Raw genomic sequence first — 25,174 nt, 5'->3', positions numbered from 1 at the left:
TTAGATTTTAAAGTATTTAGTTGTGTTCTTTGATGCATAGTAATGCCATCATAAAAATTTAAATACTACAAAAGTTGTTGTATTCCTCTTCCCAAGAATAACCACTGTTAACATGCAGATCTTCTTATAGAGATTTTCAAAGGTTCTTTTGTCTATTTCCAAAGTGATAGTATTCCCAACAATATTTTTTAGTAGGACAAGGAATGGCAAGTAGATCCGCAGAACCATTCTCAGCCACTTCAAATTGAGATGGCTCTTTGGTTGGGAAACTTCGGGGGCACGAGAGGCCAGGCAGCACTGGATAAATAGTGTTCATCTATCCATGTCATCTTGCCAACACCGGGACTGGCTGCTCAGCACCAATTCGTTCTTCCACCTCCACCACCAAATTCCCCACACTCAAGCCAATATATTCCTAAGGATACTGCCTTATTTCCTCCCAGAAGACTGACTTCCACAGTCAGGTATACTAGATGGAAAATATGAAGGGCGTGGGGTGTGGAGGCGCATGAGTTTTCTGTGTAATTTCTTAACCATGCAGAAATGATGGCCCCAGGAGTTTCTCGGTATTCCCAGTTCACAGTGCCTCTCTATGAGACAGTGTGTGCTGAAAAGTGGAGTCCACGGTGCACCATCATTTACGTACATGTGCCTTATAACAAGTCATTTGGCTCTCTGAGCCTTAATTTCTTTGTGGTGACTGGGGACAATCTCACAAGGTTAAGGAAATTAGTAAGAAGCTGTGTGTGAACACTACTGTCTTATAAGCCTTTGTGGAGAAGCTTCAGGGCCCTGCAGACTCATAAATTGTGATTTATAAGAAGATATTGAGAAATGAGGACATAACAAAAAAATATTAGACCAAAACGTAACATTTCCTTGTCCTTTAGGGATTTAGTAAGCCTCAGATTATAGACTTAAAGTGCCCTGGATATTTTTAGCATCAATAACAGGATTCTTCTTAATGAGTAGGCAATAATTCTATATTATTCTTTTATTTTAAAAAGATTTTATTTTATTTATTTGAGAGCATGAGCAGTGTCGGGGAAGGGGGTAGAGGGCAGGAAGAGGGAGAAGCAGTCTCCCTACTGAGCAGGACTCTGGGATCATGACCTGCACCAAAGGCAGACAGCTTAACTGATCTAAGCCACCCTGGTGCCCCATAATATTATTTTTGATCTCAGAGGAACTAGTCCTATTTTTGTTGTTGTTGTTGTTTTTATTACAACTTCTGTTAATTTTGTTTTTAGTTCTGAAGTTTTATGAAGATTTTCTGGACGAAAAGAAATGGATTGAGGAAGCCTAACAGGTAGAGCTAACAGTTGGCAGGGACCATTAATTCAGCCTAAGGGTGGTGGTTTGAGGCTGGCCTCTCTTCTAATTGGTCAGTACCTGTACCAGTGGCAATAGTGAGTTTTGTGTTTAAAGAGCACATGTCAGTTCGAAAACCAATTTGCTTTTGGGGAGAGTAGGGTCAACTTATAGCATCCTCATTTCATTTCAGTCAAGAGTTTTAAATCAAAGGCAGATCTATTTTTCAACTCCCCAAACAAGTATCATTTACAAGCTAACTCAACTGCATAGACTTGCCCTTGAGTTTTGTACTTTTATTTATTTGTATTTATTTATTTATTTTAAAAAGATTTTATTTATGTATTTGACAGAGAGAAAGAGAGAACAGGAGCAAGGGGAGATGAGAAGCAGGGTCCCCGCTAGGTAGGAAGCCCGATGTGGGACTCGATCCCAGAACCCTGGGATCATGACCCGAGCCGAAGGCAGACACCCAACTGACTGAGCCACCCAGGTGCCTGAGTTTTGTTGCTTTTAGTCATGATTTGGGATCACTTACAAAATAAGCAAACAAATGAATGAACCTCCTCCACTGCTCCCCTCCCTGCAAAGAAACCGAACAAATAAAACCAGTGGGTGTCATTAATTACTAACCCCAGACATAGGTGGCATATTGGTCTTCCCAAGAATACACACACTTAAACGTTTTTATTCCTTCAGAGGTATTACTAAATCTACATTTTCTGTTCAGATTTGAAAAGCTCAAAACAGAGATGCTATGTATATATTGATTCCTAAGTATTTAAAAAAAGCTATTTGTGAATTGATACATTAGGTTTGTTGTTGTTATTGTTGTCGTTGAAACATTTTAAGCTAGCAACTAATAAAACTAAGATTTCCCAGCTTTTTCAACCAAAATCAGAAACTCTGCCTATTTCCTGGCCTCCAATAATTTGTCTTCTATTTATAGGACACCAAGACAGCATGGGGAATTAGTTAATCCAGAAATTACTTCTCTGTCATTTATACATATAGAAATGAGATATATAGATATGTAGAAACCAAGTTACAAGGAAAACAAATTCAGAGAACTCAATTATTTGTGTCATGACTGAATCAAAACAATAAACTATTTAAGCCACTGTATCTTACAAGTCTAGGTATAGCTTAAATAAATGAAGAATAAAATTCTAGTTTATTTTAAACTAGAATTATTCTAGTTTTTATATTACATATTATTATATATAATATTATATATTATTATTATTATTCTAGAGTTATTCTCCTATTGATACTTTCATAGGTACTAAAATATTTACTTGTTATGTTTTAGATATGAGATTATGGGTGATCTTCAAAAAATTTTTTGGGCGCCTGGGTGGCTCAGTGGGTTAAGCTGCTGCCTTCAGCTCAGATCATGATCTCAGGGTCGTGGGATCCAGTCCCGCATCAGGCTCTCTGCTCAGCAGGGAGCCTGCTTCCTCCTCTCTCTCTCTCTCTCTGCCTGCCTCTCTGCCTACTTGTGATCTCTCTCTGTCAAATAAATAATAATTTTAAAAAATCTAAAAAAAAAAAATTTGACTTACATATACTACTAAAATTAGAATTTTTTAATTAGAAAAATAAAATATTATAAAGTTATTTTTATTACTAAAATGCTAATTTGTGTACTAAAATGTTGATTCCATTGCGTTGCAAATTTCCAAAGGAATTTGAGATGTAAAAATTGAGTTGTTCATTTTACTGTTGTCCTTTATGGTTTAATTCAATTAATCTTGTAATTTTTGATGAAATCTGTGTTGGCAAGATACCATAATTCTGAAGTCAGCCTACTGTCATAAAATTGAATATTTTTCTTATGCAGTAAGTCTCTTATGCTGTAAGTGTCATAAAATTGAATATTTCTCGTATGTAGTAAGAGCCAAATTAGAAGGAGCCCAAGTCACTTCTCATGAAAGCTAAAATTCATAATTTGGTTTAATTTTGTTATACTCATTTTATGAACTTTAGTTCCACCTAAAGAAGAATTGGGTAGGGGCACCTGGGTGTCTCAGTGGGTTAAAGCCTCTGCCTTCAGCTCAGGTCATGTTCCCAGGTTCCTGGGATCGAGCCCCACATCAGACTCTCTGCTCAAAAGGGAGCCTGCTTCCTCCTCTCTCTCTTTGCCTGCCTCTCCATCTACTTGTGATCTCTATCTGTCAAATAAATAAATAAAATTTAAAAAAAAAAAAAAGAAGAAGAAGAATTGGGTAACTGATTCTGACCAGGAAATGAAGCAAACAATTAGGCAAATTTCCTTAGAAAAAGTGAAGTTTCAAATTTCTGACACTAATACAACCATTAATGCAATTAATTGCAATTAATACAATTTATTATTTCAATATTTTGATATTTATCAGCCAGATAATTAAAAAAAATAAATTTGACTAATGACTAACATTAGTCAGAGGAACTCTGCTAGTCAATGAAAATCCTCAAAAGAAAATATGACAATCTTCCGCAATTTAATTTATGAAATCAGTCAATAAGACTGAAATCAAAATTTCCCTTCATGGTAGAGATGAGTCATTTATTGTGAACTCTGAATATTAACAGTCAGTTACAGCAACATTAGACAAGGAACAGTTGAGATATGCTAGCTCTGAGGAATTTAATTAATTTCCACCATTAACATGATTATTTCAAACTAGCATCCCTCCTAATATTTCAGTCTCTTAGGGGAAAAGCGTCTTCTATCGAGTTTCTTAGCACATGCAAAATGTTTATGAGTTTTTCCCTAAGAATTGAGGCTAGAAATCTTTTAACAGTAAAAGTCATAGATGAAACTGCATAAAATCATTGTGTGTAGGGGCGCCTGGGTGGCTCAGTGGGTTAAGAGTGTGCCTTCGGCTCAGGTCATGATCCTAGAGTCCTGGGATTGAGCCCCTCATCGGGCTCTCTGCTCAGCAGGGAGCCTGCTTCCTCCAATCTCTCTGCCTGCCTTTCTGCCTACTTGTGATATCTCTGCCTACTTGTGATATAAATAAAATCTTTAAAAAAATAAATCATTGTGTGTGTGGCATATCTTAACTAGATATTAGTACCATCTATGAAAAGCAGACTGGCCTGATGTTTTAGAACACAGATCTGTGTCAGAATTCTGAATCAACTCTTGGCTCTGCCAATTACTAGTTGTAAAACCTTTAACAAGTTATATGACCCATCTGAGACTCATTTCCTCATCTATAAAATGGGAATATCTCATTGGCACGCTATAATGATTATACAAAATGCAAAATTATTTCTTATTCCAAACCCTAAGACCAAATGTGTTTCCAAATGTAGAGAACGTGTTCAAATAGGAAATATGGTATACATACTGTAAATTATACAACTCCTGTAACAAGAGTCTGGAGTAGGACTCCAAAATCAAATACATTGTGTTAGTCAGCTCTTGCTTCAATACTTCCACATTCAAAAAACACCCTGAAACTCATTGACTTACAAAAGCGATCATGTTTTTCTTACTTACAGGTCTGTGGATCCACAGGGATGGGTGCTTCAGGCCACAGGTCGTCTGGGCTCAGCTAGGATTGGCTATGTCAGATCCAGATTGCTATTGCAGGAGGCTGTTCTGCATTTCTTCTCACTCTCCTTGGATCAGCAATTTCTTGAGGCAGCCTTTCTCATGGTAAATTCTAGGAAGGCTAGAGACAAACCAAACTCAGATCTCACAAGCACACATAAAGCACCCCTCCACCCCTGCCCCATCACCTCCAGTCATGTTCTCAAAGCAAGTCATATGTCTAAGTCCAAAGTTAGATATTTTTCAGGACGAAGTAAATTGTTCCTGTACATACTCAATTCTATTATATATGATGCCCTGTCTTCAGTAAAATATATAAATACATTCACATTAAGTGGGATAAACACAAATTTTAAATAACCTCATGATAGTTTGGTTTTCAGAACTTTTTGGATTTCACATTCAAGTTAAGACATTGTGGATCAGCAGTGTAGGCAAAGCACTTGGCATAGTGCCTGATAATGGTCTTTTTTCCTGTGCTCAGGGATATTTTATAATCTTTATGATACTTGGAAACTTAACTATAGGAAGCTTTTCCCCAGATTATGCCAAACGTTAAAATGCATCTCTATCCCCTCTTGAGTATGAGAATGAAATTGCATTGCAATTAGTTTAATGATGTAATTCTAGATTGTGCCAATGCCTAAACATTTATTAATTTAAATTCATTCATTTTACAGTTTTCTTTTTGAATGTTAAAGCCAGTAATATTTCTTTAAATGAAATACCTTATTAATTTTAATCCATTATTTTACAACTTTCTTTTTGAATGTGTAAAGCCAGTAATTGGGTGCCTAGGTGGCTCAGATGGTAAAGCGTCTGCCTTTGGCTCAGGTCAGGATTCCTGGGGTCCAGCAGGCATGGCTCCTTGCTCAGCGGGGAGTCTGCTTCTCTCTCTGCCCACCACTCCCCCTGCTTGTGCTCTCTCTCTTCGTCAAATAAATAAGTAAAATCTTTAAAAATAAATAAATAAATAAAGCCAGTAATTTTCTTTAAATCTGAAATACACCAATATAAATGTAACATAGTGCATAAGCCAGGCACTGTTAAACTTCACATTTACAGCTAATTTAATCCTCATAGTGGCTCTGCAAGCTAGGCACTTTTGTCATCCTCAGTTTGCTCTCCTCAGGTAAAGAATCTGGAGAGACACTCTACAACTTTAATCATTACCTGCCTAAGAAGCTGTTGAATTGACTCAAATCCAGAATGTTCTCATTCTCGTCTCCTTTCTCTTAACCTTGTGCTAAACATTTTTCTGAACACAGAGAAGCTCACAGATTCTCAATAATAAACCAAAACCCATTGTGGTTTTAAAAAATTCCCTATTTGCACATGACTCTAGAACTTCCCCAGCTGTATTTCAAGATTTGAAAAACCTAGTCACTACTTTACTTTTTGCCAATGCCATTTATCTGTGTGCTCCTGAAAGTCAGGAAAACCATGTGATAGATCATATTCCAAGCATCTGGCATAATGCCTGGCCTGTAATGGGCACCAAGTAAATATTTGTTGAACACAATGAATGACCAAATGAGTAAGTTACACATTAAGTAATTAATGTAGCCTAAACATGAGCCTTTAAGATAGAAGTTTGTGAAATTTCCAACAAGTCACGTGGTATTTCCTCCGTTGTCCTTTCACTTTGCAATGACTATTCCCGAGACGAGGTGCTGCAGTAGGGGTGGCCTCCCTCCTCTGTGCTCAGTGGGGGCAAAAGCAACTGCTGGTGCCTGATTTCTAATGTTCTCCACAGCACCTAGCTGTTTCAGATTTTAATCTACTTCTTTTATGCCCTTCACAGGACCTAATAGAAGCTCCAGACCCATAGGAGGCACATCAGAAAATATAAAAAATAAAAAATACTCATTCAGTTGGATTATAATGTCCCTGAAGCCTGTGGACCCATGCAAGCCAACTGTGAGAAGGCTTAAGGAGGTAAGCCCCAGGGACATTCCTACCATTCAGTTAGAACATTTTATCCACTCCTACTCTGTTATCTCTCTGCTTGAAGAACATCTGAACAATTCCAGGTGTGTTAATTAAACTTTACATTCTCCATTGCTTAACTAATGCATTTACTACCATGTATTGTTTTGTTTTGTTTTTTACCAAAATGAGACGTTTCCTTAGACTTCCATAACAGAAATGTTGGCATTAGAGTTATACTAAAGGCCAAATAATAATTAGTGAGTATACCATGTTTTTCTATTTCCTTCATTATCTGAGAATCATGTTTCTAAGGAGATATGAAGTAGGGCTGTGGACTTGTGTTTAAAGTGGAATATTGCCCAATAATAGTGCTGTCTACTATATACTTATCCCTAACCCTTCTTGCCTAGATTGTAATTAAAAGAGAGGCCTATTATAACTGCATGGTTATTACTTGTTTCATGTTACAGTAGGTTGGTTGATGTCTTCTTGAAAAATAAAGAAGTCAACTTTAAGCTGAGGGATTTTCCTAAATACCCCAAAGCAATTCTTGTATGCACAAAATTGTGGTTTCTCAAGTTTTGGGAAAAGATTAAATAAATCCAAACATTTATGAAAGAAAAATAATAGAAAACGATACTGCTGAATTATTTTCAACTGAACCAGACAAGAATCAAAATGAATTTTACTTATTTTTGAAGCTAGATCATGAAAAAATAGTAAATCAAAAATAAGTAACGCAAGAGAAAATTTTATGCTCTCAGAAATGTCTTGATGATATTTTGGGACTTCAAAAACTGACAGATACACACATACAAAGTTGGCACAAATTTCCCATTGCTTTAAAAAATTAACTATTTTATTACAATAATAATATAGGTTTGATATTTTAAAAATTAACAAAATAGAAAGGTACAAAGTAAAACAAAATTTCCCTGCCTTCTATCCTCTCTGTTCTGTTGTCCTAGTTTCTGGGGATAATCACTGGTAACATTTTCTTCTTTTTGTAGCCATTTAAAATATTTCACTTTTTCTATTTGTATTAGTTTCCTAGGGTTGCCATAACATAATACCATAGACTGATTGGCTTAAACAACAGAAATTCATTTTCCCACAATACTGGGGCCAGAAACCCAAAATCAAGGTGTTCACAGTGTTAATTTCTTCAGGGATTTCTCTCCTTTGGTTGTGGGTGGCTGTTCTCTCACTCTATCTTCCTGTGGTCTTTCCTTTGTGTTCCAATCTCTTCTTATCTGGACATCTGTCAGATAAGATTAAAACAGCGGCATCTCAATTTAGCCACCTCTTTGAAAGCCCTATTTCTGAATACAGTCATACTCTGGGATTCAGAGCTTCAACAGATCAGTTTGGGGAGTCACAATTCACTATTGGGGAGACATAATAACACTATTAAAAGCAATACCATAACAAAACTGGAATTCCTATACATATATCTGACAACTTCTGCAGGTATATGAGAAAGATAAATTTCAAGATGGACATCAAAGGGTATGCTCATAGGTAATTTGGAAAGATATTGATAAATTTTCTATAAAAGGCTTGTAATGATTGGGGTGCCTGGTTGGCTCGGTGGGTTGAAGCCTCTGCCTTCAGCTCAGGTCATGATCCCAAGGTCTTGGGATCGAGCCCCGCATCCGACTCTCTGCTCAGCGGGGAGCCTCCTTCCCCCTCTCTCTTTGCCTGCTTCTCTGCCTACTTGTGATCTCTCTCTCTGTGTCAAATAAATAAATAAATAAAATGTTTTAAAAAAAGGTTTGTAATAATTTGTACTATCAACAATATATAGAAATACCTATTTCTCTATAGCCTTGGACCTACCTAATCTTTTAATTTTTAATTTTACTGAAAAAAATGACTATCCTTATTTTAATTTGTATACTTTAAAATATTAATATGGCTGAATATCTTTTCTTATGTTAATCATCTAAAATATTTTTTCCATGAACCCCTACGCCCATTTTTCCCATTGAGTTATTTATCTTTTATTTACTTATTTGTGAGAATTTTTGTATATTAAAGATAGTTTGGGGCACCCGGGTGGCTCAGTTGTTTAAGTGTCTGACTTCAGCTCAGGTCAGGATCTCGGGGACCTAAGATAAAGCTTGGAGCAGGGGTCCCTGCTTGGTGGGGAGTCTACTTATTCTCCCTCTAACACTTCTCCCACTCATGCTCTCTCTGTATCTCTCTCTCAAATAAATAAAATCTTTTTAAAAAAAGTTTGTCATACGTATGGCAAAAATTTTTTTCAATCTGTTTTTGTCTTTACTTTTGCCCTTTTTTGCTGTATAGAGTTTTAAAATTGATAAAAATTTAAAATATTAAGATATAATTTGGGGTCTAAACTTTTCCTGTATAGCTTGATATCTTTGAAAATACTCAGAAAGGCCTTTCTCATGCCAAAATTATTTATGAACTAATATTCCATGTTTTCTTCTAAATATTTTATGTGTTTGTTTTTCACATTTTAGTATAGAAGATAAAGAGGAAAATTTAGCTTTATGTTCTTTAAGCATTTGGCCAATTTTACTAGCATTGATTATTCAATAATTCATATTGCCTCATTTACTAAAGTGCAACTTTTATCATTTATTAAATTCTGATAATTAGGATGACTTATGGATTTTCTCATTTGTTTCATTGATCTGTTTGTCTCACCCAAGATCAGGAAAACACAATTTTAAATACATTATCTATTATTTCCCTCATGATTCTTCTCTTTTAGAATTTTTTCTTTTTTTTTTTTTTTTAAGATACTTTTTATTTATTTGACAGAGAAAGAGAGAGAGAGAGAGAGGTCACATGTAGGCAGAAAGAGAGGAGGAAGTAGGCTCCCCGCCGATCGGAGAGCCCTAATGCGGGGCTCAATCCCTGGACCTGATCATGACCTGAGCCGAAGGTAGAGGCTTTAACCCACTGAGCCACCCAGGTGCCCCTAGTATTTTTTCTTATGTGTATTTTTCTTATATGAATTTTATTATTGTTTAGATCAAATTTCAAGAAAACCCCAAAAGTCTTGCTCATATTTCTTATTGATTCAAAGATAACTGACGTCTTTTAAAATATTGAGTCTTATACCCAAATTAAGGATGTTTTTACATCTTTTTAACTTTTTTTCCCAAAGATTTTATTTATTTATTTGACAGAGAGAGATCCCAAGTAGAGCAGCAGGCAGAGAGAGAGGGGGAACCAGGCTCCCTGCTGAGCGGAGAGCCCAATGCGGCTCTTAATCCAAGGACCCTGAAATCAGCTGAAGGCAGAGGCTTAATCCACTGAACAACCCAAGTGCCCCTCTATTTAACTTTTTTTAATGTACCTCTGAGGAATTTAAAATTTCTGTGCTTTCTTATTCATTCTAATTTCAACTTTTTTTTTCTTTTAAAGCAGGCTCCACACCCAGCATGGAGCCCAACACAGCGCTTGAACTCACAACCCTGTGATTAAAACCTGAGCTGAGATCAAGAGTTGGATGCTTAACCAACGGAACCACCCCAAATTTCAACTTTTCATACTAATTGTGAATGAGACACTTCATTCCATTCTGTTTCTGAGAGAGAATCGTTATCCTAAAGTAAATAATTGACCTTACTTTTATATTAAATTTGTGATTACTTTAATGAATTCTTTTGTCTTGACATAATTTTTATTTGAATTGTTCATATTTTTAGGGTTTATAATTATATCAATTACAAATAATTATAAGTTTATTTCCTTCTTGCCTCATTTTAATTCTCTTATTTAATTGCTTTGGCTAACATTTCCAAAACAAATATCAAATAATAGGGGTGACTTTTCAGTTCAGCATTGCACTGGAATTAGCCATTACAATAAGGCAAGAAAAAATAAAAGCTATACAGTTTGGAAGGGAAGAAGTAAAATTGTCATTATACATATGCCATGCTTGCTCCTGTAAAAAAAGGAAAAGAATCTATAAATAAATTATAGTAAATTAATTTTTAAATTATATATATATACATATATAATCAGTACCAAACTAGAAAATAAAAAATTTTAAATTATCATTTATAATAACACCCCAAATCCAAATATTTAGAAAGAAATCTAACAAAAGAAATGTGAGACCTGTTTCCTAAAAATTACAAAATATGACTGAAAGAATCTGAAGAAGATCCAAATCAATAGAAGAAATCCTATGTTCATTTCTTAGAAAGTTTAATATATGAATATGTCATTTCTTGATCAAATAAATTCAGTGTAATCCTAATTAAAACCCAGCAATTTCTTTTGTAGAAATTTAGACAAAATAATTCTAAAATTTACTTGAAATTCAAGGGACTTCGAAAAGTCAAAACAATTTTGAAGAAGGACAAACCTGGGAGACTTACTGTATTTCAAGGCTTTGTGTAAAGCTGATGTTACCATAGGTTGAGTAAATAGACAAATGGAATAGAATAGAGATCCCAGAACACCTGCACAAACATGGCCACCTAATTTGCTACATACTGGTTACTTCAATATAGTGGAAAAGAAATGATGCTGGCTCAATTGGATATACATATGGAAAAAATTATTTGAGATGAAACATACTCTTCTATATGAAAGTAAAACAATCAAGCTTCTAGATGAAAGCAGGAGAATTTCTTCAAGACATTGGGTAAGAAAAGATTTCTTAAGTGAGCATCAACAAAACCATAAAGGGAAAGACTGATTTATTGGACTTAACACTAAAAACGTCTGTTTATGAAAAGATGCCATTAAAAGAAGAGAAAAGATAAACTGCAGTCCAAGAGATGATTTCTGCTATATAAATTCTGAAGAAGGATCTGTGTTTAAAATATATAAATCAACCAATTTAAAAATGGAAAAAAGACTTGGACAGACATTTCGCAGAAAAGAATGTCAAAGGACCAGAAGTCAATAGCATTAGTCTTTAGGGAAATACAAATTAAAACTCCAGTGAGATAATTATACATGGGGCACCTGGGTGGCTCAGTGGGTTAAAGCCTTTGCCTTCCACTCAGGTTGTGATCTTGGGGCCATGGGATCAGGCCCCCATTGGGCTCTCTGCTCAGCAGGGATCCTACCCCACCCCTCTCTGCCTGCTTGTGATCTCTGTCTGTCAAATAAATAAATAGAATCTTAAAAAAAAAAAATATACTTATACATCCCCACCAGAATGGTTAAAATTTAAAAGACTGATTATGCCAAGTGTTGATGACATTGTGGGATAACTGAAACTTGCATTGCTAGTGTGAGTGCATATTGTCATACCTACTTTGGAAAATTATTCCACAGCATCTATGAACATTAAATACACCAGTAAATCTATAGCCTAGCAATTCCATTTTTGCATATATACCTAACAGAAAGGAATGATTAAGTCCACCAAAAGACATACAAGAATCCTTCCAGCAGCTTTATTCACAACAGCCAAAAACTGGAATCTACTCAAATATCATAAAATTGTAATTTATTTACACAATAAAATAAAATAAATAACACTACATGCTATAACATGGATGAATCTCACAGACATTATGTTGCTGGCTCAGGGGTGGGTGGGAAACAGCAGTCAAAAAGAATATAAATACCAAAGTTCAAAAACAGGAAAAAACACCAGTGGTGATTAATATGAAAAGGGATTAATTATTATGAACACTAGAGGATTACTAGGAAGAGCTGAGAATCATTCTGAAGTGATAGAAATGTTCTATATCTTGGGTGTTTTTTTATCTTATATATGTGTTTGCTATGACTGAATTATCTCCTCCACCCAATTTCATATTGAAGTCCAAACCCCCAGTTCCTCAGAATGTAACTGTATATATAGATAAAGTCTTTAAAGGGTTAAGTTAAAAGAGACCATTAGGAAGGGGTACTAATCCAATATGATGGCTGTCCTTGTATGAACAGGAGGAGACACTAAGTACATAAAACAAAGACCATGTGAAGGGGCAGTAAGGCAGAGGCCAGGCGAGACGCCTCAAAGGAATCCAACCTGCCAGCACTTTAATGTTGTACTTCCAGCCTCCAGAACTGTGAGAAATTTCTGTTGCTTAAGCTATTCAGTCTGTTCTGTCTATTTTGTGATGGCATCTGTAGCAAACAAAGATAGTATTCATTTGCATAAATTCCCCAATGTATATATGTATGATTTGTGTCGTTTACTGCATGTAAGTTACATGCACAGGAATCCAAAACAAGTAGGCAGAGAGACAGACAGAGAGAGAAGAGGAAGCAGGCTCCCTGCGTATAAGAGAGCCCGATGTGGGGCTCAATCCCAGGACCCTGGGATCATGGCCTGAGCCGAAGGCAGAAGCTTTAACCCACTGAGCCACCCAGCTGCCCCCCCCCCCAACATTTTCTACATGGCTCATCACTATTTCTGATTGTTTTTTAACCCCATCCTAGCCTTTTCAAACTACACACTTTTGCTCTATGTTTCCATAACAAGGATAGAAATGGCGGGAGGGTGTGAAATTAGTAAGATCTTGTTATTTTGGACACTTTGGTGAGCTGAAACCCTGGATTTCTACCTTCCTCTCCTTGTACTTTTGCTTTCCCATATGAAAAATGGTGATAATTATAATTGGACAGACCTCCAAGGTTGTGAAGATTACTGAGATATTATCTTAAAATTGTACAGAATTGGTGCTATACAAACACAGGACAAGGTGTTATTATTCTCCATCTAGTAATAAACATGGTTTCAAATGATAGCTTTGAAAGATCTATAATCATAATAAGGACATCACTTCTCCACCCTTGCTATGTTCCTATCTCCCAAGGCCGTAGGTCTCTAAAGCAACATGCTGAAGACACACGGACATAACCACCTCTTCAACCAGGTTTATCAACTTTAGAAGTTACTCTTCCTTGCTTTTAACTTTGCCCATATATATTTTCCTTTTTGTCTACCTGGAGAATACTTACTAATCTTCTAAAAACTCATCTAGAGTTATGTTTTTCTTTAAAAACTTATCTGAACTCCCTTTTCTCCAATATAAAAAAATCAGTCTCTCTTTTTCAAGCTTTCCGACAGTGTACCCTTATGTGGCAATACCACTGACAACTACTTCTATCCACTCTTGCTGCCCTAAGTGTTACTTTGTTTGAAGCATGGATCAGATTTCTCTATGTACATTAAAAATTGACAGTGATCATATGATGGAGGTACTATGAAAAAGAATAAAGCACAAATAGTTTAAATGAATTTCCTAAAGTCACATAGGAAGTAAGTGGCAAAATTATACTTCAAATGAAGTCTGTCTAGTTTTGAATCTATTCTCTTAACCTCTCTGCAATCCTACCTGTCATTGTATTTGTTGGCTTTAACGTCCTTTTCTGTTTTCTAGATTTTTCTTTTCTTGAAAGAAGAAACGTCTTTTTGAAGTATTTAGTGTCTTGCATAACATAGGTATTCAGTAAAGATTTGCTGAGTGGACAGAAGGTTAAATGAGTAAAGAGATCCTCACTTTTTTATTGGAATATTACATGTTGTTAATGATCTGAGAAATCTAAAATGCCAAGGAGTGTTGAAACAAGGCTTTTAGAAGAGTAAATGCATACTTTCTTTGAAGTGAGTATTCACTTCCAGATTTTTCTGGGTTTACAGTTTGAATTTTTTTTTTTTTTTACTTTCTTTAAGCCAAGTTTATTTGCATAGGAAATCAAGAAGAAAAATAGCACTTTCCTCATAGAAGGTGTTGTGAGGATTGATAGAAATAATACATGTAATATGTTTAGAGCAGCACCTGATATGTAGAAAACCTGAAGGATGTTACTCTGCTGTTTGAACCAAAGGCAGAAGAGAGTAACTGTTAAGTGCATGGACTTTGGTACTACACTGATAGGATGCAAAGCCCAGGTCCAGTGTTTATTAGCTGTGTGATCTTAGGTAAATTACTAATCCTATCTAACCCAGTTTCCTCAGTGTCTAAAATGGAATCATAGTATGTATCTCAACTACAGTGAGGATAAATTGTTCCAACTCGATATATACAAGAGTACCCTTAAGACTTTAATCCTCACCAAAATCTTTTGAGGTACGTACTTTTATTTTACTATTTTAGTTCTAAGTATTATACACTTAAATAGTCTATCTATCCATCCATCCCATTTCAAACAGTGCTCATTACATTGTAAATATAAGTGTTTGTTATTACTATGATAATGTATTATTTATATGGCTTGTCAGATGATATTTTCAGTATCTGTTGATTACATTTATAAAAAAGAAGTCTAAGATGATTTCTCGGTTTCTATTTGGGTCTCTGGATAGCCAGTACTTTGAAATAGGTTATAAAAGAAGAAGAATACCAGAGAATCCAGAATACCAAATATCCAGAATACCAAAGAATACCAGAAAAGAGCTTGGTGACACCACCTTAGGGGCAATTGGTCTATCTCAGTGATTATGTTATAAGGAAAAGACATGAGCTAGACTGTGAATTATACACAATAATATACAAAGAAATGTCTTGGTTGAGTCTGGGAATAAGAAATAATCAAAAGTAGCTAGATCTAGGAGTACTCAGCAAGATTTTACTAGATATGGACTTTATTTGTAGGCAATGAGAAGATATTGCGGAGTTATATTCAGTAAGTGAGGAAAACAGATCTGTATTTTATACAGATATGTATTTTATAATGAGTACACTTTGGGAACTGTATGCAGACTGGATTATCTGTAAGAAACAAGAGATTGTAGATTTGGTAGGGAAGGTCTTCAGTAGTCCAAGTTGGAAAGATGATGAGGCTCTGGACTTGCGGAGAGGTGGGCAGGATGGGGAGGAGAGGCTAGCTCATGTATAAGAGAGGTAGAATCTGATCTGGATAACTTACTGGATGTATGGGTAATGAATCAAGGGTGGCTTTGAGATATGTAACTTGGGTGACTGTTTGGAAAGCTGGGCCATTAACTAAGGTAGGGAAGACATCTGGTTGATTTGGATGTGCATGTAGTGTGTCTAGGCAGAGACAGCTAGGAAGTGATTCACTTTGTGAGTCTAAATGTTGGGCAAAGGGTCAGAGCTGAAGATACATGTTTGCTCTCAGACTCTGTGGAAAGAGGTGAGGTTAAGGAGAGAATAGTTAGGAATATTAACATTCAGGGAGTGGGCAGAAGAAACAGCCAAGGAGAGAGAGAAGGAGACGTTAGAGAAGTAGGAGAGCTGAGAGAGCAGTTATTGAAGCTGAAGAGGTGAGGAGAGGTTTTATTCAGAAAGACGAGTGTTAAATTGCAGAGATGTGAAGTAGAATGGACACCAAAGAGGTTGCTGGTGATCTTTGTCAGAGCAAAGTCAATGGAGTGTTGGGTCTGGAACCTAAATTGTCTGCAGGGGGTCACGGAGGGGATGGAAAATGAGATTATAAAGCCAGCAAACATGAACTGTTCTTTTCAGAAGTTTGATTTACAATGAAAGGAAAGAAGCCAGTGAAGATCATAAATTAAGGAGAATGTGGGGTTCAGAAGGATATTTTTTAGGGTGGAGAAGATTTGGAAGATTGAGGAAAGATATGAAAGAAGATCATTAAAGAAGCAAGTCATAGAAGGTCTTGCAAGAGAATTCATAATAGAAGCTAATATTTATTGAGCGTGTACCATGTGCTGAGTACTTTACCTAGTAAGTACTTTTCATGTGCTAACTCATTAAACAAAGCCTATGTTCCTAACTGTTAGGCTGGGCAGCTCTCTAAAATAGGTCTAAGCATTAAGTACAGGTGGGGTACTTAAGTAATGGTGGATGCTTTGCCCAAGAAGAAAGGTGGTTCATTGTTTCCTTGAAGATCAGGCATAGGAAAATATTCATCAGTCTGTAGGCTGAGAGTTTATACCTGATGGCTCCTTCTCCTGACTTCCTCAGTAAAATAGAACATCTGTTGTGAGAAGGAGGTGAAGAGACAAAAATCTGGAAGTAGCAAAGCTCTGAGAGAATTGCTACAAAGCCTAGGATTGTACTAGAATTAAATTAAATAAAAAGTCTTTTTTTTCTTAAAAATTTTGTGATCTGGGGTTCCTGGGTAACTCAGTCAGTTGAGCTACCTTTGGCTCAGGTCGAGATCTCAGGGTCCTGGGATTGAGCCCTGTGTCAGGCTCCCTGCCTGGGGGGAGTCTGCTTCTCCCTTTGTGCTCTCTCTCTCTCTCTCTTTCAAATAAATAAATAAAATCTTTTAAAAAAATTTTGTGATCTATTGAGGTAGATAAGACAAGTGGGGTAGCATGTGTAAAGGGACATAACAGATACAGTTGTATGAGCATTCACCCAAGGTAGATACTGTATCTGCTTATGATGCAAGAGAATAAAAAAGTATCTCAAAGTATGTGTAATACTTGAAAGATAGTTTCATCAGGCAGTCCTGGAGGCTTACTATCCTAGTCTTTCCAACTGACAGCAGGGTTGTTCGATGAGAGAGAGTTGTCAACAGGATTACAGGAAACTGAGGTTGGGGGAACTTAGCATCATGGGAGTGGCAGAAGAGGGGAAAACATACTTTTTTTTATAAAGCAAACACATTGCATTTATGTTTCAGGCCCTGCTTTAAATACTTGACACAAATGATTCCATTTAATCTTTATAGCAATCATATATGGAGAGAGTATTTAATTTTATTTTTTTCTATTTATTTTTACATTTTTCAAATAAGCTCCACACCCAGTATGGGGCTTGAACTCATGACCCTGAGATCAAGAGTTGCATGCTCTACCAACTGAATCAGCCAGTTGCCCTGGGGGAGGTTATTATTATTATTATTCCCATTTTACAGATGAGGCCACAGAATGACAAAAATTACCCTAACTAGCCTAGGCACACACCTGGTAAGTGCCAAAGCCAGGACTCAGAACCCAGGTTGTATGGCTCCCGAACCCATGCTCCTCCCTGCCGCATGGTGCTGACTCCAGAATGGGGAGAACCTTGCTCTTCAAGCCAGAGAGAGCACCTCCTGTCCTTTCCTTTTCTCCATCTGAGGGCTCTCCCATGCCTCTCACACCAGTGACTCTTCAGGACTTACTGTCTTGACCAATAAAGCTACTGCATCACGCTTTTACAGACACAAGATGATAAATTTTGTAAGAACAAGAGCATATCTCTCTTTTTTGGTATTTGTATCCTAGCACTTGCCACATACCTGGCATATGGGAAACATGTAATAAATATTTATGAAAGAAATGAAAGAAAACATCGTCAAGTCATTCAGGCTTCAGGTTTCTTAGCTAGGTAAGAACATATTTCAGAAATTGGGAATTTTTACCCTCATAAATTTTTACACGAAGATGAGTAACATTGATTAAGTGACTTGAAATCTTTGGTAAAGAGGGTCTTTATTAGGGATTCACAGCATGACAACAAAATAAAGAACCAAATAAAAGTACGTTAGGAATCAATTTGCAGGTTAGCAAGGCCACAACTAATTTGTACACTGAATCTTCTGCTAACACGAATGTCTTTTGCTCGCATGTATTCTTGAAGAATGTCCTCAAAACACTGAAATTATGCTTAATTACTTTCATGAGTCATTTGACTTGAAAATTGATCTTCAGCTTGGAAAAGCCTTAATGGCAATACTACCAAAGAATGAATTGCAAAGATTTAAGGGCTTAATTGGAGGGAGTTTGATCCGAGTGGGAGTGAAGTGATGAGGAAGAAAACAGAGCTGAATGTATGAACAAAGGAACAGTAAAAAACTGTCTCAGAACTGGCAGGAAAGGGGGTTTTCGAATGAATAGTCTCCTGAGGGAAACATGGAGTGGGGCGCGTCTGCACACCAAGGACTCGATTTCTCCTCACTTCCACCCCCCTGTAGGTTTCTTTCTGTTGGTGAGTTGAAAGGGCATAGCTGATATAAGGGACATAAGAAGCAAAGTTCTGAAGTGGGCTTTCTCATTAGACTGCATGAGGGCAGGGCCTCTGTCAGGCCCACTGCTCTTCCCCAGCATCTAGATCACTCTCTGGCATTCATGGAGCTCAACACCTATCTAGTGATTGTAAGAACGTATGGTGTGTTGCAGCTACCTCAGAATCTCAGCTTCCCAGTGTAGTAGCAGTGTGGTCAAGGGAATATTCTCTGAACCAGCTTTCCTCTTTTAAAAATGATAAAAATAGGGGTCCCTGGGTAATGCAGTCAGTTAGCACTGGACTCTTGGTTTCTGCTGGAGTCATCAACTCAGGGTTGTGGGATAGAGCCCTGTGTGGGGCTCTGCACTTAGTGTGGTGTTGGCTCGGGATTCGCTTTCCTCATCCCTCTGCTTCTTCCCCCTATACGCTTGCTCTCTCTCTCTCTCTCTCACAAATAAATCTTAAAAAAAAAAAAAACCCCAATAAAATAAAATGATAAAAGTAGTACCTACCTCAAAGGATTGTTATGTGGATTAATAGTGATAACATATACATTTAACAGAGTGCGTGGGCTGAGGTTAAGTCTGAGTCCTCCTTCCTGCCATTGGCCATCTGTGGGGGGGCCTTCTTGGACCTTTAGATAGCCAGGGACCATAACCATCCATTCATTTAAGAAAATTTGCATCCAACTCTGTGCCATTGCGCTCCATGCCCTCTACGCATCACCGGGTCATTGCCCAAAGAGGTGTGTCTTGGCCTGTTCAGACTCTCCTCCCACTGCCATTCTCCAGGGGAAAAAGCAGATGGAGAGGCGCTGGTGAGCATGACTAAGTCCATGGTGAAATGGGGAGGGAGCACAGTCATGAAGGCAAGGGGTGGGAGCAGAAGCAGTCAGCACAGACCCCATAAAGCTTACACTGAGGAGACTGGCAAAGGGAAAAAAAAAAACTTTCCCTGCCTCAGCTGCAGGAATCAAGCACATGTGATCTTGGAGGTTGAAACACTAGAGCATCCAGCCCTCTGCAGCAGCCTCTTTCAAGCCTGGGAAACACCAGGGGCCTGGCTGGCTACTTTAGGTTGTCAGCTGCCTCCCACCAGAGGCCTCTGGAAACCTATAAAGTTTTTTATCTGCCCCTTCCAAGTTGTCTGGGTTCAAAAAGCAATTTCATAAGAGACAATAATTAGGGGTTTTTATAGTTCTTCTCTCTTTCTCTCTCTCTCTCTCTCTATTTGGGAACAGAAACCTCCTCCTTTATAACATGTAAAATATTCGTTCAGTGCCCACTCTGTGTCAGGCTCTGTGCTAGGTGCTTTGTAACATTTGTTTAGGGCTCGCCACGACCTATGAAGTTCCTATTAGCATCTTTTAAAAAGATGTTTTTAAATTTTAAAAACTTTTTTAAAAAGATTTTATTTATTCGAGAGAGAGAGAGCACACGTGAGGGGAGGGGCAGAGGGAGAGGAAGAGGCAGACTCCCCGCTGAGCAGGGAGAGCAATGTGGGGTTCCAACCCAGGACCCTGAGTTCATGATCGGAGCCGAAGGCAGACAGTTAAGCCACTGAGTCACCCAGGCGCCCCAGCATCTTTTTTTCTTTTTTTTAAATAAGTGAGAAAAGTAAGCCAGGTGCTTTGTAACATTTGTTTAATGCTTGCCATGATCTATGAAACTGCTATTGTAATCTTTTTTTTTTTTTAAGAATTAGTAAAGTAAGCCTCAACATGTAATTGTCTTGTTTATTTACATGAGTAGTAAGATTTAAAGCTGTGACTGAATAAGCCTCATGTCTGAAATATATGTGGAGTGTCCAAGAAAAGGGGTAAAGGAGACCCACACGTGGATGCTGATGTGTAGAAAGGGAGGGAGTGGTGGGGTATTCATTAAACAATGTCATCAAAAAAGATCAGGTTCAAGTACTGATATTTTAAGCAGTGGGTTCTGCATAGTTCCTACCTAAGGGTGGTGTGTGAAAGGTGGTGCTAGAAAAGCTCTTGTATTTACACACAAAATGAGACAATGGGGCTCAGAGAGAAAGAAGGGAAGGATGGTTATGAAAAAAGGAAAAGAAAAGGATTTTAAAGGAAGCTGTGAATTTCTATATTCATGTATGTCTACTGAGTGAAAAGTGCCACTGAATAATAGAGTATGAACCCAAAGTGCCTGCTCACATTCACAGGCACTGACTATAAGAAAATATCAACAACAGAAGAGCCCCAGGATGCCATTTATGGGTAAAAGCTACTTAGGAGAATGAGAAAACTGAGAGTGGGATTATTACTCCTGTTAGGTCCCTCTAGGAAGTAAATTAGGTGTTTGAGGAGGTATATGCAATTCTTTTAGATCTCTGCATTACATTTATTTCAGTGACAATAATGGAATGCTGCCCTTGGCTTCCAGGGTGGGCTTTCTCAATTCTAGAAACTGGGCCCCCCTCTGTGCAAGGTACAGTGCTGGGGTTCTGAGAGAGGAAGAGGCTTAGGTCACACTTTCCTTGTTTTTAAGTAGCTTGCAAACCAGGGTGACAATATAGCACATCTATAGATATATGTGCACACAACAGACCAGCGTATATATACCAGATAGGCATTTAGTCAGTATATGCTATATAGAAATTGGGTTGGCAGGGGGAGCTGGTTGCAGTTAATTTACCTTTACTTATTCATTTATCCGTCCATCTATTCCTTCACCCATTCCATAAATACGCATTGAATATTAATATGATCTTCCATAAGACAAACCCTTTAAATAAAACGAGGGCTAAATCAGGCTCTCCAACTTGAAGTCTAAAGAAATGCAGTTGGAATGATCAAATGCTCTTGGAAGAGTTGGATTACACTCTTGGATTATCTAGTCTCTGGGACAATCTAAGGACCCGTGACAAGTGCTCTATTGATGATCAGAAGCATTTTTTAGAAGAGAATGTTTCTAGGTTTCAAGTTCACTGAGTGTTGCTCAGAGTCCCATAACAGATGTTGGCCTTACTAGCACCCTTGCAAATAGTTAATCACAAAGACTGCTCCTAAAATATACTTCAAGAAATAATTATAACATGATAGAATTTTAGAGCTGAGGAAGAACAAATTAATTATCAGTTTTATTAGTTTTTAATGCAAGGTTATTGATTTCCCTTAAGGATTCTTAAATATAATTATCATTATCATCATCTCTTGTGAGATTACCATGAAGCAAGTACTATCATTACCTCCATTTCACAGATGAGAAAGCTGAGCTTCAGAGTGCTGGGTGCCTGGAGTGGCTCACAATGACACATACCAAGCAAGGGGCAGAGCTGGGGTCCAAGCTCCATGCCAAACCTGGACAACCAACTCACGCTCTTTTCTACTTGTCTGTGTTATTCCCTTGGGAACTAAGGATCTACCAGTCACTTTTAATTTTTAAAAAGAGAGAATAGAAATTAAAATTTTCTTTAAAGCATTTCATAGTAATGAATATTGAAAGGGTCCCACATGTGGTTTGGCAGTATTGATAATTGCATACAAGTTGAGAATTAGAAATACCTCTTTTTAAGGGCCTCCTGGGTGGTTCAGTTGGTTAAGCGCCTGACTCTTGATTTCAGCTCAGGTCATGATCTCAGGGTTGTGAGATAGAGCCCTGCATGGAGCCCCGTGGTAAGTCCCACCTTGAGCCGCATGGGGAGCCCCACAAGGAGCCCTGTGTTGAGCCCCGTGGAGCTGCTTAAGATTCTCTCTTTCTTCTCTGCCCTTCCCCCATGCACTAGTTCTTTCTCTTCCTCTTTCTCTCTCAAAGAAGTTATATATATCTCCTTTAAATTAAGTGCCCTTTAAAAAAAAAAAGGGTTGACCATCTTGGTAGATAACCAGTATTTTATTCCAAGCCTTTCATTTCCAGAGGGGGAAACTGGAACCAAATAAGTGAGGCGAGTTACTCTGAAGAGAAGCATTTGGAAGCTGAGGGAGTACAAGGATGTTCTAACAGTTGACAGAAAAATGAGTTGAGGAGCTAGCTCACTAATGTTCAATAAATACAGTAGTCCTCCTTATCCGTGAGATGTATGTTCTAAGACCCACAATGGATGCCTGAAATCTCAGATAATACCAAACCCTATACACACGGTGTTTTTTCCATATGTATACCTATGATAAAGTTAGGTACAGTAAGAGATTAACAATAATAACTAATAAGAGAATAATTATAACAATATAGTGCAATTAAAGCTATGAGAATGTTCTCTCTCTCTCTCAAAATATCTTATTGTACTGTTCTCTGGCTTCTTGTGATGATGAGAAGATAAAATGCCTACATGATGAAATGAAGTGAGGTAAATGGCAAAGGCATTGTGTCATGGCATTAGGCTACTCATTGACCTTCTGGCAATAGGTCAGGAGAATCCCCTGCTTTCAGACTGTCGGATCTCAGTTGACTGGAGTTTAAGTGAAACCACAGAAAACTAAACCATGGATGGGGGTGGTGGGGACTACTTAACACATTTTTGTGGATCCAATTCACATTTGAAGTGCATAGAACTACCATTTCTTTCTCTCTTTCTTTCTTTCTTTTTTTTTTTTTTTTAAGATTTTATTCATTATTTATTTGAGAGAGAGAGAGCATACATGAGCAGTGGGGAGGGAGATGCAGACTCCTGGCTGAGCCCTACTTGGCCTATCTGATCCCAAGAACCTGAAATCATGCCCTGAGCTGAAGGCAGATGCTTAACTGACTGAGCCATCCAGGGGCTGCCCATTTCTTTCTTCTGAAATAGTGAACCATAGTACGAAATGGGCAGTAAATCTTGATATTGAATCTTATCAACCTTAATTTAAAAAAATTCTTTGGTAGTAAAAAGAAATTCTAACCGAAAGGCATCATTATTATTCAAATGTGTGGAAGTTGCTGAGATAAGAACTCAGAATGTGGAGCTAACTAGTAACAGACGTAAGAAGGGCATTCCTACATCTTTTTTGATGCCCTGGAACCTACTCCTCTCAAGGGAAGCAAAAATGATGTAGGCTTCTGAAAATGTAAAGAAGGAAGGCAAATGACCCACACTGGTCTATCTGTGTTTGGGTACCAAACACTTCTGACCACCACTAGTGTTGACAGCAATTCCGTCTGCTTCTTCCATCTGATCTGGTGTTCTTCAAATAAAGGTTGTTAATCACTATTCTGTGAATAGCAGCCAGACTGGGGCTCCTCCAGGATGGTCAGCTGTCTTCACATCCTGGTCTCCTCAAGGACTTAGAACAAAAAGCCTGGAACAGGTTAAGGGCTCCATATGTGAGCCCTGCTGGTTAAAGTGTTGAAGGAAATAATGGATAAATATCAACTATATCCCTAGAATACTTAAGATGGATTTTATGGAGATGAATTTTCATATATATATATATATATGAAAATTATATATATTATATATATATATAAAGTTTGGCACTGGCCTTGAAGAGTGTCTAGTTGGAGACTAGAAATGAATACTTTCGTTAAGGGTAATCTGCATGGCATCTTCCATAGGGGCAATATGTTCAGCAATATAGCAGAGGATAGGGGACTTGTGGTATTCTCTTGGCATGAAGAGGGTATAGATAGAGGAGAGGGGCAAGAAACCAGGTGTGTAAAGGGTGGCAAACCTTGTTTGGGGTGTGTGTGTGTGTGTGTGTGTGTGTGACCAAACCAAGGGTCTATTTGGGCAACTAGAGTTGTGCTGGTCAAATGACCAGTTTATGAAACATGGAAAAACCAGGCCCAGGAACTTAGGCTTGATAGAGCAGGACTCTCTTAAGAGTCCCACCCTCCTTTTCTCCTAGAAAAGTTTAAATAGAAAGTACCCTCACAAAGAGACAACAAACACTGCGACTGAATATGTGTACCATCTAAATCAAATAAGGTCTCTTTCAGGCTTTTGAAATGCAAAATGCGGGCTTGCTTTCACATTTATTTATTTATTTATTCATTCCACAAAAGTTTAGGGAGGACCCACTAGAATTTTGTTAGGAACCAGGGGGTGTTGGGGAGGATGGGTACAGAGATGAATAAAACTGGGTCCCTATCCCCCAGGAGTTTACAGCTTTGTGGTGGAGACAAACGTGTATACACAAGTCCTCACAATAGGAGCTAAGAATGTAAACACCGGAGTTGGAGGGGTTGGGTTCAAGGAAATATTGCATGGGGGCGATTTGGAAAATTAGAAAGGTTCTTTAGACAACGTGGTTTTTAAATGAAGTTTAAAACTCAGATGGAGTTATATATATGTGTGTGTGTGTATGTGAATATATATATATATATATATATATATATATATATATATATATATAATTTTTTTTTTTAAAGAGCCAGGGTCAAGGCTCTGGAAACCCATGCGATGGGGGATAATGTGGTAATGAACAGTGGTCTGATTTGGCTGGAGCACAGGGCTGCTTCTCGGGTGCAGTTGAGGGATTTAGCTGGGTGTATGCTAAATAACTGAGGCTGGGATCAGGTCAAAGGAAGCGGAAGACTTCAGTCTGCATCTCTGTGCTTTGACTTAAGCATCTTTGGGTCCCTTTAAAAAATTCTCCTCCTCTTTCCTAAAGAGAGTTCTAGCAGTTTCGGGTGGGGCC

The 25,174-nt window shown here is 37.7% G+C and overlaps 1 long non-coding RNA gene across 2 annotated transcripts; it reads left to right on the top strand.

Annotated features, from left to right (window-relative positions):
• Nucleotides 1-6,481: 6,481 nt before the first annotated feature.
• Nucleotides 6,482-10,426, top strand: LOC106006871. 2 transcript variants are annotated; one of them, XR_001181191.2, is made up of 3 exons: nt 6,482-6,525; nt 6,660-6,793; nt 10,190-10,426. It is a non-coding gene; the product is annotated as an uncharacterized LOC106006871 (long non-coding RNA). The 2 variants fall into 2 exon arrangements; XR_006601596.1 differs by having other exon boundaries at nt 6,499-6,793.
• Nucleotides 10,427-25,174: the final 14,748 nt, after the last annotated feature.

This window comes from Mustela putorius, unplaced genomic scaffold (genome assembly GCF_011764305.1).
Source record: "Mustela putorius furo isolate JIRA1106 unplaced genomic scaffold, ASM1176430v1.1 tig00003853_pilon_pilon_pilon, whole genome shotgun sequence".
Taxonomy (NCBI): domain Eukaryota; kingdom Metazoa; phylum Chordata; class Mammalia; order Carnivora; family Mustelidae; genus Mustela; species Mustela putorius.
The sequence above is the reverse complement of the archived record's forward strand: the minus strand, read 5'-3'. Positions and strand labels throughout refer to the sequence as shown.